At 39.9% G+C, this 16852-nt stretch overlaps 1 protein-coding gene across 1 annotated transcript in view; it reads left to right on the top strand.

Annotated features, from left to right (window-relative positions):
- Tenm4 (teneurin transmembrane protein 4) overlaps positions 1-16852 on the top strand; it is a 2359892-nt gene that overhangs the window by 789898 nt on the left and 1553142 nt on the right. The window contains exon 4 of the mRNA XM_026784248.1: positions 2707-2755. The gene's annotated coding sequence lies outside the window, so the exon portion shown is untranslated. The remainder of the gene's footprint in view (positions 1-2706; positions 2756-16852) is intronic.

Below are 16852 nucleotides of genomic sequence, written 5' to 3'. Positions count from 1 at the left end.
GAGAGAGAGAGAGAGAGAGAGAGAGAGAGAGAGAGAGAGAGAGAAAGAGAGACAGACAGACAGAGACAGAGAAGAGGTAAGACTTCGTCCTTATCTTTATCAACAGTCTGGTTTATACAATAGAATTCTTTTATATACACATTCCTGGTGTGAATGGATTTATTTCATCACCAGCCTTACCTTCCCAGCCTCCACATGCTCCTGTCTATTTTTCCTGATTGCAGACACTGTCATTACCAAATACATGACTTTTGAGTATTCACCTGAATCTTCGCATGCATACAATTTTGTCGGTTGGGCGTGTCTTCCTGTCTGTGTGGTAAACTGCTTTCCCCTTTGAAGTATGAGTTTTGTGAAGGCAGTCTTGGCACTCAGTGTCTAGTTGGAGAGAGCTGGGCACTTTCCCTTCTTGACTCTGGCACACCTGACACTCAGTGTCTAGTTGGAGAGAGCTGGGCACTTTCCCTTCTTGACTCTGGCACCCCTGTCTCCCCTCTGCTAATGGCAGTGGGATTGCTTTTAGCTTCTTTCACTCACTCACCAGATTGCAATACCACTCCTAGCCTTCTTTGTAAGGCTTCTGTTTCAAATCCTGGACAATTTGCCTCAAATTTAATTTTTTTTTAAATTAATGAAACTTTCATTTTTTCCTAACTTGAATCCTGATAGTTCATTATTTCTACTTGTACTCTACTGCCAGACTGCATTTTGTCCATTTAATTATCTTTTTTTGGACAGTTTTTAAAATCCTTGATTAAAGAATGATGAACAAGGTTACTGTGCATGCATGATTGACTGTTAGATCTGTTGCATATATGTTAAATTCTTGTCTTTTAATATCTTCTTTTAGGTTACTACAAAATCTTACTCACTCAGACATTCTTTTTAAGCAATTGATTCTTACCAGGAATAAAACTTGTACGAAACACTGTGAAGGACAATGAAGATTTAGAAGTGACTCTATTATCACTGAGTATAAAGAAGCATCGCACAAGTCTATGAATGTGTCTATTAAAGAAATCAGTCAGAGACCAGCGCAGTAGATTAGTGGACATGGTACCAATAGAAATCCTTAAACACATCCTCTGCTGTCCTTCTGGGCATCCCTTTTCTGTCTTGAGCATCTCCTACTCAGTAACCTAGAAAGTCTCTCGTTCTCTGTACCCTTTCCCTACCCCAAAAGCCTTACCTTAATCCCTCTGTCCTGTTCTGCTGCCACAGACCCCTGTCTTGTGTGTCTCACCCCATGTGTTACTCTTTTATGGACACTTCCCTTACCTTAACATTTGACGGAAAAGATATACTAAATTAGGTACTGTGATCAAATTATATGCAAGATGCTCTAGGACCATTGCCAAAGGTCCTAGAGCTCAAGATTGCTCAAGATTGGAGAAAACTCAAAGCAGAGTATTAGGAAATGATTTTAGATCGGGATAAGTAATTTTAACTTTTGCATTTTCTGGATGATTTCACGTAAATGTGAATTGAGACCTAGAAGCTAAATTTGATGTTGAGTCTAAGTTCAAGATTCATCCATCATGAAACATCTAAACGTGTTATCAATATTTTTAGTGAGAAATGTTACGCTGGCGGTATTGGAAAAATGTCAACCTATAGGGATTGCAATGCAGGCGATGTCTTTTGCTATCTCAAGATTCCTTTTCCTCTTTCTAATGTAAGTTCTTATGCTAATTGGGCTTATCCTGGAATTTTAAAGAGGAGTCATTTCTAATTGGCCCATTCCAGTGATTTTATAACTAAAAATGCACAAAATAACTGTTTGAATGTTGCATAAAGCATGAGAGGCTATTGATACTAAAAAAGGGTAAAAGGTAAGTGGGAGTTATATATATTTGGGCAAAAGGTTTATAGTGATAATTAAAACACATATAAATGAGATTTTTTATTTGACCTTTGTGAGTGAGAATTTACATCTTTATGTCTAACATTCCTAGGATATAGAAACAGTAATGAACTCAGATCCTAATAGAGTCCTGATATCTTAATGGAGCCACAAAGTTTTGGCAGAAATCTCTAGCACTTAATCCTTCCCTAGAGAAAACTAACAAAGCGTATCAATCAAATGTAATTATGCATTTTCTTGAAAACATAATGAATATGGTCAAAAGGAAGCCATTTTAGGATGGCTTTAAAAATATGAAATGCTGTTGTATCATATTGTGTTCAGTATTCTTTCATGCTAGGGAAGCCATTTGAGCCTGAGTATAGAATTACAGGCAGGGTTAGACACACCACTTCCCTATCAGCATGAATTAAAGTTGCTTATTAACATGTGGGTTACACCTTTCTCGCAGTCAAATCACCGAAGAGCAGACGCGTACTGCACTTGCTATCTCAAAGGCATTTTGTAATTAGACTGTTTTCACTTGCCAGACCCCTCCCTGGGCTAACGAGCTTGAGGTTTGCTGGGGTTCTTTGCATTCAGAAAATTAAAGTGAGAGATTAACGGACTCTAAAATGAATCTCGTTTCATGTTGCCAGACCGTTTCTGAGTTTAGACTCCGTGTGGGTTTAAATTCTGTAGGTGGTGTTCGAGTTCAGAGTACTATCTTCATTTACTGCATTTTTGTTCTTTTCCTGAAGTATGAAGGAAAGAGATATTACATGTAATGAGGAATTGTTTAAATTCCTTGAGGCCACACATCTTTCTTTCTATTTCATATGCCTTTATTTTCCTTTCCCTAGATAAGTCAGCGTTCCCACTGGACTGACTGGGCTGGCAAAGTGGCAGCAGGTAAGTCATGTCGGGAGCCACTGTCCATACCTACACATTTAATCCAAAACTCGTGGCATGTGTACATTTTAGCAAACTAGGTTCCTATATTAAAGACCTCTTCTGTTTAGCCAAGACCTGAGTTCAACGGAGCAAACCAGTGAGTGGGCTCCCTCAGTCGTCTGTCCTCAATATTCTGTCAAGTGAGGTGACAACCGGATACGGAGAAGACTCATGGGCCTTGTTGAGGGGTATTAGGATATTTCAAAGTAAATGTTAGATTGTAAGGAAATACGGTTGTAATGGAATTGTGTAGAGATGGATTTGTTGGCCTCTGGAGGGAGACATCGGGAGGTTGAGCTCTCAAGGTCCTTCCTTTCTGTTGAGGAAAACATGCCATGAAGATGTCTGTGTTCAGCTGAGTAAACCAGTCTAGACACAACACATGCTTTACAGTTAATTCGCCATTAAGGGAGGGGAGGCTGGACCTAGCAGGACCAGAATAACTTGCAGTGTCTATAGGAGCTTTCTCCTAGTGGGGTCTGGATTCAGGAAGAAGCTTCTAGCATATCCTTATGGTTTCTGATTTTTAAATCCATTTTCTCACATAAGCGATGTGACTAACTTTTTTTTTAACTAGTTAAGAAATATACAAATGAAATCCTGAAATTATTTTAGCCTGTTGATCTATTTATTCAATTTATGATGGGATTTTTCCTGTAAAAAAAAATCAAAGTAAGTTCAAAAAGTTATCATCAAACTTTTTACTATGGCGTTGTTTAGCGAGACACTAAAGGCAACAACCCAATTACCCAGTAATTTATAACATGTCAAATTATGGCACCATCAAATATATTGGAGTATTGTATATGAGTTAAATATTCTGGTAGTGAAACATTTTCAAAATGGAGGGGAAATAGAGAAGCCAAGTATCAAGTAGAATATACAGTATTGAGGATGGCTATGAGGAGGCATGGCCTAATAGAAATGAGACTGAATAAAAACACTATGATTGGTTGGTTCTAGGAGTCACGCATATTCTCATGTATACATTAATGGAGTTAGTATATAACCTATAATTAACAGTATTTTCTAGTCATAATTGGCATACTTCTGTTTCTCTCTGTGCGTAATGCATATAATAACACTAATCTTTGAACTGCTGGTGACATTTCTGATGTGAAAAGAAATTATTATGCTTTCTTTCTGAATTTTACTGAGTGATGTAAAAGTGTGCTTTTGTCCAGGATGAGCACTTCAAACTTACATGTACATTTCTCAGGTTTTCTAGTCCATTCCTCTGATGTGTGACGGTCCTCATAAACAGAGTGTCTTCCAAAATTAACTTTATTGAGAATTATTTATTCTAAATGGTCTTCGATGCCTTAAGACAACTTCTAGATCCCCAGGGACACTAGAAATTTGCATTGTAGTGCATTACATTTTCTACAGAAATGATTTTGGAAGTCCAAAATGCTCACATCAAATCTAAATTTTTCCTCTCACCAATGTGAAATCCTCCCTTATCCTGAGTCTTTCGGAATTTCTTGGTATATGCCCCATTGACATGAATAAAATATGCTACAGATGTTCAATATGTTTATAAGATCCAGGGAAACGGAGGCAATTGCTTACAGTGAAGCCAGGAATCCACTTAGATCTAAGGAAATGCTCTGCCCCTCACTGTGGGTCGGGACAATTCACTGAACCTCCCCATACTCAAGATTTCTGCTCTGCTAAATGAAGACGATATTACCAATCTCTCAAAGTTGCTGTACAGTTGATGTGTGTCGAGGAAGAGAATTCTCTTGCTCAGTCTTGCATTACCAGTATGTTGCCTCCTGAGACCCAAAGCCATGTTTTTAACATGATTCGTGACCTTGAAGCCTGGGAAACCTGGAAAGGCTTCTTGCTAGTCTGCAAATCTTGAGAACAACTCATTTTCCTCCTACTTATGCAAAACCTTCCTTTTAAGGAACTGCATCATCCCCCTTCCTGCTCTTTCTTCTTGGTCCTCCTGTTCTTCTTCGGAAACCCTTGCAGTTTTACATAGTATCAATGCTGGAGGTGTATTATCTCTTCTGGGCAATCTCTTACAGGGTTGCATTCAAAGGAAGACATATTTAAAGAGTAAGACACAGTAATGTGTGAGCATAGCCACAGCCCTATCTCTGTATGATGTCCTCAGATTGTGGTGTTTAGACTCAAGTTCTGTATTCTCTCTCCTGGATCTTCAGATCACCTGCTTAAAATTAGGCTCTTTCTAAGACGCCCTACCCCCTTAGTCTCCAATTAGAGCATTAATCACTTCTGATGTAACTTTCCAGCCTCAGTGTCAGAAAGCCAGAGCTCTACTCTTCTACAAAATTAATTGGATGAGCAGGGCAATGGTGGCGCACACCTTTAATCCCAGCACTCGGGAGGCAGAGGCAGGCGGATCTCTGTGAGTTCGAGACTATCCTGGTCTACAGAGCTAGTGCCAGGACAGGCTCCAAAGCCACAGAGAAACTCTGTCTCGAAAAAAAACCCCAAAAATTAATTGGACGATTCAAATGATTTTGACTATAAAAAGGAGATAAATACTGATGTGACAAAGCCCCCATCTGCTGGGAAACTGAATGGCCTCACGTAGGGAGTTTCGTGATGATACCCAATGGGAACTTCGCTTTCAAATGGAGGCCTTTGCTGCCAAAGAAGCTTTACAACTCTATTCCATTATTGAAAGCCATTGATTGATACATGGAGTGAATGAAAGCACATGAAAATCATCACATGGACTTCATAATAGTTAGGGCTTAATAGTCTACAAGAGCTGAAAAGCATGTGACCTTAGGAATAATGTTTTCTAAGTTGAGACATCCTGAGGGAGACAAAAGAGAAGTGTCGGATAAAAAGATTAATTCTTCAGATGTTTCATAGTTGATACTACCCCCCAAAGAAACAGATTAACAGTGGAAGAGTATTAAAATATCTGTAATAAAAACATATATTAAACACATCATAAAGAAGGAGCTTTTGGTGATGAAAAGTAAAAGATAGAGGAAAAGCTAGTTTTTTTATAGATGGCTCTCTATATGTTTGGAGAGGAAAAAAGACTCCATGTCCCAACACTTGGGAGCTTAACAAGCCCTGTTTGCTTAGCTTCTTCTCTGTGCCCTAGATATTAGCCATCTCTGCCTCCATTGAAAAGATGGGACCTGTGTTTCCTAAGACCCTTCAGAGAGTTGGTGTGAGATGAGCCAGAGACAACTTCCTGCTTCTGCCATCTTCTCAGTTCCCATGTGCGATATGCTGGTCTATTATGTTCAGAGTCCTGCTAGGGCTGAAGAAAATAAGTGTTGTGAAGAAGTGAAATGTCATTTTGCAGAAAGAACACATTTATCCCACAGCAATAGCTGAATAATAGAAAATTGAGTTTCATAGCAGAGCCTGTTGAATGGGCTTTAAAGAGACCTCCGTGTTCACTTGGAGTGTGTTCTAGAGACCCAACTTCCTTTATGTAAGGGGAAACAGGAAAATAATCTATGGAATATATATCATGAATATTATAATCTTTCTTACAATTTATTCATCACGATGAGTCAGATCCATGGACACTCATCTAATCTCATAACAACCTCGGCAGCAGACAAGATTACATTCATTTTTTTTCAAGCCCAAGTCTCAGAGAGCTAAATGAGCTTGCCCAAAGTCCCTTGACTGATTGGAAAAAGCTTTCAGTTTGAAGGCAGTGCTATTTGACTCTACATACTTGGATTTTAACCAAGAGATTCTGAACTATGGCTATGGTATTTGTGGGGGGCAGCCAGAAAGGATGCAGAAGAACAAGGAGCTTATACATATGTAAGGATAAAGAAGCTGAGGAAGGTTCTGGAAGGCTCAGGTAGGAGATCTCGCCAGTGCTTACTTTCTTGTCCTCTGCATATCTCCTCCCCTATGCATTATTGTCCTACCCTTGTAATGGTCTACAAAGGGTCATACTATGTCCTAATCATGGTCATGGTTGTATTTGTATTACATAGCCAACATCTTTTTTTTCCTTTGCAGCATCCCAACACCTCTCTCCTTAAGAAAAAGCAGCTTGAAATGTATGAACTGTGATCGTGTTTACTTTTCGGGATTGAAACCAATCACATACAAAAACACCTTTTTAGGGAAGAAAGATATCAGCTCTGCCTGGCATTGAAATGCCCAATCTTTTCTGACTCACACTGAGCAACCTTGAATAAATCACTCTGGATTCACTTTTTTTTTTCTGCCTGTGCTGCACAGCGGCCAGCAGAAAAGCTGCCCTAGATACAGTGCGGTGCCTCAAATATTAAAGCTCTCCACCCGCTTCGCTTCTGTTCATTCTTTCTTTCCTTTTGATCTAACAAAACTTCTTAAATTATGAATTGAGGAGTTTGAAAGGATGTTTCCCCTTCAAGACAGAGTAAAAATGCATGACTTCAGAGAGGAAAGAGGGTCGCTGAGACAAAGAGAGACAGAGGGGCTTAGTGGAACCTAGCTACAGGCCAAGCCAAGGTTCTTTTTCAGTCCGTAGGACCTTAAGAAAATGGTCACACCTCGAATGGGTTTTAACAATGTTTGGTTTTTAAATGCAGGCAATCAAACTAGTTATCTTCACTTGAAACCCAAAACTCCATCTCCAACATCATTACCAACCTTAAGAATATACAATTAGCTGATGTAAAACACTCCCCATTCCCTATTTGAGACAATTCTGCAGATCAGTGGGCAAATAATTAGTTTTCAGCCTTTGAAATAATAATTTCAAAAAAGAATTTGTATTCATGTAAGCAGGGTAAAATAGAAAGGAAGAGTAAGAATTATTTCTTAGAGTAATAGGGTCTTGCTTGGACTAGAGCTAGGTAGTTATTTCAAGATTTTTTGTGTTTATTTGTTAAGTTACTCATTGGTATGAGTGCAGCTGCAGGAAGCTGTGCTGGCTCCTTCCACCTCTGCTGTGTAGGTGGCTGCAGTCTGTGCTCTTCTGCCCTGCTCCACACAGCTGTCTCAGAAGTTGTATCGCTCTGCATCCCAGTCAAGCGTTTGTCTCCTGGTGTAGATGATGAGCTCCCTGAGAGTTGGGAAGCTGGACCACACTCTCCTTTTGTCTAGGGGTGAAGTGCGAGACAGAGTAGGAAGGAGTAAGTGTATGGTTTTGGAAATGAACTTGGCTGTCTGTGAAGGAAACATGCTGGATGATGGAGACTCTCGTCCATGCTGTTTCCTTCCACTTCAGTCGGGTTAGAATTTTCTTTAAAAAAATTTCGATAGATATAAAAAATGGTAAAGATGAAAAAAGGCAAGAAATATTTCCTCCCTTCCTTGAGCCAAGAAATGGTGCCAAAAACATTTTAAGAACAAATTGGCCCCAAGCATACTTGTGTTCAAACAAGTACACAAGATAGTGAAACATGGTTTTTTTTTTTTGTTTTTTTTTTTTGTACTGTGGCATTTTTGCAGTGGAATGAGGGAAATGACAGAGAGGCAGAGGATTAACAAGCGTACTTGACTCCCACGAGGGCAAGCAGCACATGGCCAAGCCCTGCAACAGTCTTTGCATGATGAACTCTGGTGTCATAGTTTGATACTACACCTCATTTGCAACTGACAAATTATTTTCATGGGCTCTGTATTCCTGGCTGAACCACACCACTTCAAGAAAAAGCCATGGCGTGTATGAGAGATGACAGAACAGGTTTCAAGAACTCTCTCCATGATCATCAAGCCACGGTGATGAGATAGCTGTGAGGGGGAGAGTCAGCTCAGAGACGTAGTCATGTACAGGCAGGGCCAGGCCTGTCTGAGACCTTTAGTCCAATACTGGTTCTTGATTAAGATAAAAATATTTACCTTTGACTTAATGCTATTGAATCTTGTTGCGTTTTCTATAATTCTGTTAATATTTATGGAGTTGGTGGGTCATAATGGAGGTATAAAGCATTTTCAAATATTTATCTTTGTGGCTGGCATGAAGGCTTAGCAGTTTAGAGTAGGTACTGCTCTTGCAGAGGACCCACGTTCAATTCCTAGAGCGCATGTTAGATGTAGTACAACCTCCTACAGCCCAGTTGCCTCCAGAGCTACCAGTTACCTTTTCTTTTCATATTTAATGATGTAAATCATTAAAATATAAATTTTAACAAATATATAAAATATATTATATATATATAAAATATATAAACATATAAGTATGTAAAATAAATCGTTATTATTATTTAAGTCATAAACAGACTTTCTGTCCCTGGAAGAAATGTCCTGGTGTGAACTTATGAAACTCTCCAGAGCCAGCATCTAATGTCCATTTCCTAAAATACATCTTAGGTAACCAAGAGGAAAGTATCAAGCTGGAGCTTGGAGTCAATCAGCTCTGCCCAACCTACAGGTCATAGCATAGCATCATCCTTCCAGCTGATGATGCAGCTGATACCTTTTTTAAAAACAAGGATACATAGACCCCAAGCAGGTAAACTTTGTTTGAAAATAAAGCACTGTCTTCGAGTTGGAGACTTCATTAGCTCATAATTGAAAACAAGTTGAAAAAAGAGGACTGCAAATCAGTGTCCTGCCACAAAAGCAGCCTGCAGATATGAAGTTATGGTACCAGTGGTACCAATTCTCACTTTCAAACAAGCCACCAAGTCAATCTGAAGTCTTTCTCCACAGCTTTGCAGCTCAGAAATTGATGTCAACTTCATCCATGGTAGGAAATGAGTTGTTCCATGGTATCAAATCATGAGTTAATTTACCTCCTCAATTGAATATATAATGAAGAGACTCCTATTTTCGAATCCTCTTGTGTCTGTGGGAATTACTTCAATCTAAACAGACTGAGGATTTAAGTCACTGTGATGAATCCTACCATAGAATTCTGTGTGCTAAGAACAATATTTGACAAAGGGTTAGATGTGGGACCTCTGGATCAGGCTTTGCCTTCTTCCAGCTGTGTGACCTTGGGGGAGTTACCCATTCACTATGAATCTCCTTTCCTTTCCTTCTTTCCCACCTTCCTCCTTTCTTCCTTCCTTCCTTCCTTCCTTCCTTCCTTCCTTCCTTCCTTCCTTCCTTCCTTCCTTTCGTCTTTCTTTCTTTCTTTCTTTCTTTCTTTCTTTCTTTCTTTCTCTCTCTCTCTCTTCTTTTATTAAAACAATTCTTTCCACACACAGCATATCCTGATTATAGCTTTCCCTTTTACTTTCCCTAGTTCCCTCTTCTTCTGAACCACTCTCTTTCTGACTCTCATTAGAAAAGTACAGGCCTTCAAGAGAAAACAACAAAATAAAATATAAGATAAAGAAAAAAACTGTCATATCTAAATAGGACACAGCAACCCAGCAGGAGGAAAAGAGTCCCAAGAGTAGGCGTGAGATTTGGATAACCACTTGCTCTCACACTAAGGAGTCCCATAGAAGCTAATAGCTATAATATATGCGCAGAAGACCTGTTGTTGACCTGGTGCCCTTCGTTCCTAAGGACTTTCCGCTGTACTCAAAGATCAGTGCTTTATCCAGTCATTGTCACAGAAGCTTCCCTTGGCAGTGGATAGGAGGAGATGCAGAGACCTGCAGCCAGACAATCCATGGGGAGAAAGTCAGACTTGAAGGTCTTTATTCAATCTGTCCTGCAGAATTCAGGGAATAGCTTGGAAGAGGAGGCGGAAAGATATGGATTATATGGGCAGACTCTGAGGGAGGGTGTAGTGAGAATGTGTGGGATAAGATAGTGATGGAATTGGGGTGGGTGGCATTTGGGGGGGCATGTGGAAATCGAGTTCAGAGAAAACTTCCTGTACTCTGTGAAGGTGATCCTGGTGAGCCCTCATAGGAATGAGGAGCTCAGAGTCTCAGCTGGCCAACTCTTTCATCCAGGCAAGGCTTCTAGTGGTGGGTCTGGGGTATATTTGGTTAGGTTACTGACCAAGGGATTCCATGGAAATCCCTAAGCAACCCAGGCTGTTGCTAGGGACAAAAAGGCTGTGCTCCGAAAACTGACAGCATGGCCCCATTGCCGAGGACAATCCCAACATAACCCATTAAGCATGGGGAAGTCAAACTGGGGCCAAGGTGGAGCCCTCATCCCTGTGTTCTAGTCTCTTTGATGTGGAAAGGTACTCTACAGGCTACTGAAAAACAAAAAACAACAACAAAAAAAAAACTTGAACAGCAACCTTGTCACAACCTACAATCTTTTCTGGCTGAAAACTATTCTAGGGCAATGGTTGCACAGAATACGTGGGAGTAGCCAATCATTGTCTGATGTGAGGCCCACTCAATAATTTATTGGGGTGTTTTCAACTACCCCAATAAATAATGTCTATCTTCCTTCCACATTATTTCCTTATCAAAGTTTTACAAGGTCACACCCTTGGTCTTTCCCCTGAGTAATTAATTATTGGAGGTATAAAACATTTAGCATCTTCTGAACTAAGTCCCTTAAAATAAAGTTAGATAATAAATGGGAGGCATGAAAGTATCAAGAGAAGCAAATGAGATACCATAAAATTGTCTCAGAGATGTTGATCAGAGTCATATATGTGACACATGTGTCAGATTTTAGAATAAATTACATCATTCTTGGGTCACCAAAATGGCTACATAGGCTGGTAAGGTTGCGTGCTGGCAAGACTTCCACCAGAATTCAAACCCTGGTACCCACATGGTAGGAGAGAACTTATTTTTGCAAGCTGTTCTGCAAACTTCATGAGGATACTTTAGTGTAAACGTGTCTCCGTCTTCCCCTTTGTTTTTGACTCTCTCTGTGTGAGGGTAATAACTGTGTGTGGTTTGCAAAAGATTTTTCAATCAAATCACTCTGTTCCCTAAATGGCTAACAATGTTTTATTTAATAAATACTTTGCAGCCTTCATATACCCCCATCTCCTAATTCTTCTGTAAATTAATGCACCTGTCCCTCATCACACCTGAGTGAGAAAGATATTGATAGTATTCTATATTACAGATGTGGAAAAGGCCCAGAGAGGTTAAAGGTTAAACAGCTTGTCCACAGTCACCCAGATAATGAGTAAAGATATGAGAATTGCAATCCAGGGCATCGAACTTCAAATGATGCAATTTATTGAGTAGCTGCCATGTGCCGAGGCACTATTCTGGCTGATTTATATCCACACATCCATGATCTAATTTAGTTCTTTGAGGCATTTTAATTTCTCTCCTATGACACAGAAAGGATCATATAAATACACACAAAAGCTCTATTTTTATGATATATTTTATTATAAATATTTGGATGAATACTACAATCAAAATATTTGTATGGTATTAAAAGGCCCTTACTTAGTCCAGTTGTTGTTGGTTTTCTATGTGCATGCATGCATGCGTGCATGCCTTCTTGTGGGTGTGTGTTTGAGGTAAAATTCCATGTATTCCGGACTGTTCTCCTATTTGTTATATTGTCAAACATGATCTTAAAGTTATGATTCTCTGTCATCCAAATTCCAAATTCTGAGTCCTAGTGGACCGTTGCCTCCCACTTGATTTTTTAAAAGTCATTCCATCTGAAGCAGGTTCCTGCAAGAAACCTAGAGTTGGAGGAAACACATTGTATGCACAGATAGGAAATGTCGAGTTCACTTGTATTGCTAAAAATGTCTTACACGGTTAATTTTGCAAGCAAGTCACAGGGTCCATCTCAACAGAGAAGTAAATGAGGCTTCAGAGCTTAGTGCCTTGTATTCAAATCTCTGGCCACCCTGTGAATGCAGAGCCTCTTAAACGGTTCATCTTCTCTCACTGTCTTCTTGAAGCTGAGATTTATAGGGCAGGTTACTAGATGGGTTACACAAATAAGTGTGAATATAAATTCAGGATGAATGTGGGGTGAAAGGTTGAGGTTTTAATTCCCAAAAGTACAGAGGTGGGAGGAGCCAAAAGACTGAGAAGAAGCACAGAGCCCTGGGAGGAATCTGGAACCTTAAGGTCATGGTTAAAATTTATAGAGCACTAGGAGACTATAAAAGATAACTTTAAAAGGGGTAGTTTGCTTCAGAATGTTTCTTAAGAAGTACTGGTTCACCTGTGAGCACAAAATTATAGACTTTTACTTTTGAAAAAATTGCTTTACATTTGGACTGTGTGTGTGTGTGTGTGTGTGCGCGCGCGCGCACGCGTGTGTGTGTGTTCACACACGTATGACATAAGGGGAGACCAGAGCATAGCTTCTGGGAACCATTCCTGTTTCCTCAGTGTGTGTCTCGGGGTTGGAATCAGACTGTTGGTTTTTCCAGCAACCGCTATTAAACTGCTGAAGCATCTAGCCAGCACTTTGACTTTCATGTTCAGAAATCCTTCCTTTGAGATCCCATTAAATATTAAGTTTAAAGTGTGTATTTTTTCTTTCATATTACCTATAGTCCTATGAAGATTTTAATACAAATTACTTTACATTTTACAAAGGAAGACACTGTTAGGAGAAACCTAGACTTTGGTTCCAAGTAAACCCTCCAATCTTCCAGATATCCCCCAGTGCATAGGATCTCCAGGTATTGCTGCCTATTAGGGGCCTGGGTGATTGATTATAGATTAGTAGGTAGAAAGCGGTGACCAAGGTCATGGGGTCTCTGGTAGACACACACTAACCTAAAATCCAGTGAGTCATTCCCCTGCAGTAACCCTCTTCCCTCCAGTGCAGCAGAACATATGTGCCAGTTTGTAGGATAGGCAAAGCAGCAGGGAAAACCATTTCCAGTGTTGTATTATGCCATATAAGACTTGGTTTGCACATACTTGGATGAAAGATCCCTCTGCCCAATTAAAGAAGTAAAACACCAGACCATGAAAAACTTTGAAATCTATTTTTTTTTATTTTTATTGAGCTCTACATTTTTCTCTGCTCTCCTCCCTGCCTTTCCCCTCCCCTTCAACCCTCTTCCAAGGTCCCATGATCCCAATTTACTCAGGAGATCTTGCCTTTTTCTACTTCCCATATAGATTAGATCTATGCATGTCTCTCTTAAGATTCTCATTATCGAAGAATTGCTGACAGCCTAGTCCAGCTGAGGGTAGCATTTACCTGACAACCAACATGAGAATGGAGACTCTAAGCCAGTAACCTCAAGATACTGAACTTTTCAGAGGACCATAGTTTCTCAGAAGAGGTCTGAAGAACCAGGAGAAAAAATGTGGTTCTCTTCACAACTCACGAGACTCTGAGCAGAAGTCTGAAATAAAATCTGAGTTTGTGGAGGGTAGACGACAGTGTCTATGGCCTCGTGCACAGTCTGTTATGTCAACAGGAGGGGAGATGACTGGGAATCCTGGGAAAGGGTATTGCACCCTGGCAGCCCTACTACCCAGGAAGGCGGGAGGAGACAGGAAGAAGAAAATATCCCCCAAGGCAGTGTCATTGGTCAAGGTAGATCTAGGATGCAGGTCAGGATGAAGTCTATACTTGAGCCTGCCTCCCATTTAACAGTCTCTAATAGTAACTCATTATCTTGCATTTCTTAACTACTTTCAATTCCATCTTTCCTGATGTTTCTCTTCCTTCCAGGTAATTACATTTGCTTGGAACAATTTGCCTTCAGGGAAAGCAAGCAAAGAAAAGTAACACTAACCAGAAGTGGCTAACACATGTGTGGCCGGTTATCTCATGTATTATTAGCAGGTACACGAACAGGAACATGTAATTAATGGCAGGCTATTCTCTGTGGCTATTCATTAGTGATGCAGAAGTACTTTCTTACCAAAGGTAAAATTGGAGTCCCAAAGGTAAAGTATCAAGCATTTTCTTCGCTCTGAGCAACCACACCCAAGTCAGTTTTGTCCTCTCCCAGCATGGCCACTGTGTGTTTAGAGGCACTACATACAGATGTCGAGGGGAAGCAGAGGTGTGGCCTCTCCTAGCGTTTTCTCCCTAACAGAAAGTCCATTTTACATAAGGGACACTCTCCAACACCTAAGGAAGCTGCTTAAGAAGAATCCATCTTATATCTATCAGGAAATCAAGCACTGACAAGGAAAGTCGGTTTCAGACCCAGGAGAGAACTACCCCAGAGATAAAGCTGGAATAGTAACCAGCCCAACCTAATAACAACACAGAAAAAGAAACTTGGCATTTTATACGACTTTTTCTGTGAGACCAAATTTTCCTACATCATCTACATGATTACATTACTGACAGTACAAAATACTCTTACATTAATATGCCGTAATTCCAGAGTATTTCCCAGGGTATACTTTGATATGTTTATAAAATTAGATATCAGAGGCAAGTATAATATTTTCTATACTCCTCAAATTTATACTTCAGTGATTCACAGAGAACTGACATAAGAGATTTCTTATATGCCAGGTTTAATGGTACTAGGAGAGTAATGTTTTATCGATAGAGTGTTAAAGGCATAGTTCTGTTATCTTAGACAAGCACACTGGTATTTTAGTTAACCCTCAAACAAAGATAAGTGACTAACTGCACAAAAATGACCAAAGTCTGTGATAAATCAATTTGTTAGGATGAATCATTCACTCAGAACACTCAGCCTGTATTAAGTTCTCCAACTTCAGAGCAATAGTTTGCGGACACTCTAAAGCCTATCATTAAAAAATGATTTATTGGTGTGTACTATATAAAATAGTGGTTTCCATAGCAACATTTTACTATTATTCACACTATATTATATATTTACTCATATATATGTTATATGAATGCTTATATCCAGAAATATGTATGTTAACATATAAACAATTAGGTAACAGCTTGATAACATTAGATCCCACTTAGCTAATCTTTTTCTCTTTGACAACAAAGTACTTTAACTTATTCAATAAAAGAATGCAAGTCACATGTTACAGTGACTCTATCCCTAGTAACAACACAGTTTCTTCCACATCTGCTATTTGTCATGTTATCGTGAATTATTGTAGTTAAGCCTTTGAAAAAAACGCCATATCCTTTTATAGAGAATATCTCGTAGCCTTTAAGACAACTTCAGATCGGCACCGATTGGACAGCCAGGAAAGGATAAATCCAGCCCATTTTGCTCACTTCCACAGCCATGGTGTTCTCACCAGCTGAGCTGCCCAAACTGGTAGCTATCCAATAGAGGGTGTGAGGCAGTGGGTGAAGAAACTGTAAGTTCAAATGAGTGCTTTGCTCCCTGGGATCATTAAAATGGCATTTCAAAAGCACACTCTACATTCTCTGCCAATTAGAGTACATTTAGCAGAATATGGTCTGTTTTCAGCTTTAATTGATTCAGTTACTTTGATTTGCTTGTTCTAATAGGCCAATGTCTGGCCTTCTCTGGAGCTTTAAATTATGTCCCTGGGTCCCTGGAATCACTCTACCTGAAGTTGAGCTAATTAAGGAGAGAAAAGAAAGGAGGGAAAGCAAAACATTCTTCTTCCTGAGAGAGTCTCTCCTCTCTCTGTCTCTCTCTGTGTCTGCCTCTCTCTCATGTGTGTGTGTGTGTGTGTGTGTGTGTGTGTGTGTGTGTGTGTGTAGGTGTAGCCTACGTGACTATAGCCAAACTGACTTATTAGGCACAAAGAATGGAAGGCAGAAAGATATGGAGAAATCTTTCCACTTCTTTCCTGGCAATAAAGAATTCATGATGAAATCCATAAATGTTACAAGTCATCCTCATGAAATATTTTCAGTTCACTTTGGAAGCCAACATACAACAAAGAGCTGGAGATTGTTTTCCACACATTGGCTCAAATACATCCTGGGATAGGAGTGGTGTGTGTGTGTGTGTGTGTGTGTGTGTGTGTGTGTGTGTGTGTGTGTGTGTGCGCAGCCATATGCATTTGCATGTGTGTGTGTCCACTATTCTCATTTGCCTCCAGTAGTTGCCCAATAATGATTTGAGGAGTTTGCTTCCCCTCGTGCTTTCATGAGTCCCATGCTTAGGTGAAGTCTCATTGGCAGGTAATGGACCAGGCCTCACCCCCACAGTCAAATGATGGTCAGAGATGGTAAGAAGAGAGAGTCTTCTTACCATTGGTCTGTCTCTCCCTTAAACCACTGAGTACTTGCCATTGTGTCAGTGGAGGGTTGAGGATAGAAAAGGCAGCAGAGGAAGGCAAGACAAGTCGGAACTGTTGAGTCCTGCACAGAGGCACAGAGGCTCTATGTTGTTGCTGTTGAGTCCTG

The sequence above is a fragment of the Microtus ochrogaster genome, chromosome 22 (genome assembly GCF_000317375.1).
Source record: "Microtus ochrogaster isolate Prairie Vole_2 chromosome 22, MicOch1.0, whole genome shotgun sequence".
Taxonomy (NCBI): domain Eukaryota; kingdom Metazoa; phylum Chordata; class Mammalia; order Rodentia; family Cricetidae; genus Microtus; species Microtus ochrogaster.
This window is presented reverse-complemented; position numbering and strand designations above follow the sequence as displayed.